Here is a 1,106-nt window from a genome sequence, read left to right as displayed (position 1 = left end):
AGCCACTTCCCTTCCTCCAAAGCTCATGTAGTCATGACTTAACTGACAACCGCAAATAAATCCTTTTCAAAGTATTAATCTTTCTCAAAGGCCATGGTTATAGAACGACTAAATACAGCTTGAAAAGCCGGTGAAAATTATGATACCGTAAAGAAATAAAGGAATAATCGGGTTTCTTTACCAACCCGTTAGAATTAAGATCGTAAGAAATAACAGTAATCAAGCGTAGAATAAATGAATATATTTTATTAAAATTGAAAAAGAACAAGGCAGATAGCCATTAGTCGCGTGCTCTCGTGTAATGAATGAATGCGTGAATGTAGGATTGACATGAAATTCTTAAAGATAAACTACAATGACCGAAAAATGGGCTGAAATGACTTAAATAAATAAAAAGTAAATGACTTAGAATGACTTTAATGAACTTAAGGATGAATTGAATGACCTTAAGAAAGACTTGAATGCTCAAAAAATTACTGGAATCCTTCAAAAACAATTTGAATGATCTGGAGAATGACTTGAATGGCTTTGAAACTGACTGGTTGTAAAGTGGGTGATCATTTTACATTAAATTAATACAGAAAAGTGATCCCCCACTTTATATCACAAAGTTACAAACATAAGTACAGTATGTAGTAAGAATAGATACTACACTTTGATCTTGGCCAAAAGGCCAAGAAAAGGGTATTTATTTGCTCCCCCACCGAGCAAATTAGGCACAAGGCCGATTTTTAATGTGAGGAATGAAGGGGAAATGGGGACCAATCCTCGGGGAGTAGGGGAGCTGGATAGTGACAATTGGTATGAAGGGTTGCCCCTACATTGACCAAGGTCTTATCTGTGGGGTTACCCCCACATATGGTCTTTGCTTGCAGTATCTGCCGGAACACTTTGATAATGGCCAAAAGGCCAAGAAAAACTTAAAAAGCTAAGAACAGCATCTATTAACAACAGACCTTTGATTTTAACCAAAGCACAAAAGTGTTATGGACCGACTGACCGACCGACCGACCGACCGACCGACCGACGGAGTGACTTATAGAGTCGCTTGCACGCGACTAAAAACCCTAAAATATGTTCAAGAAAATAATAAAGTTTACCTGTTA

General features: G+C 37.4%; 1 pseudogene; it reads right to left on the bottom strand.

The window, feature by feature from the left end:
* Positions 1-548: 548 nt before the first annotated feature.
* On the bottom strand, positions 549-686 carry LOC145296440 (U2 spliceosomal RNA; annotated as a pseudogene).
* Positions 687-1,106: the final 420 nt, after the last annotated feature.

This window comes from Euprymna scolopes, chromosome 16, assembly GCF_053919585.1.
Source record: "Euprymna scolopes isolate OS-2025 chromosome 16, ASM5391958v1, whole genome shotgun sequence".
In the NCBI taxonomy this organism is placed as follows: domain Eukaryota; kingdom Metazoa; phylum Mollusca; class Cephalopoda; order Sepiida; family Sepiolidae; genus Euprymna; species Euprymna scolopes.
Note: the sequence above shows the minus strand (reverse complement) of the source record. Positions and strands in the feature narration are given on the sequence as shown.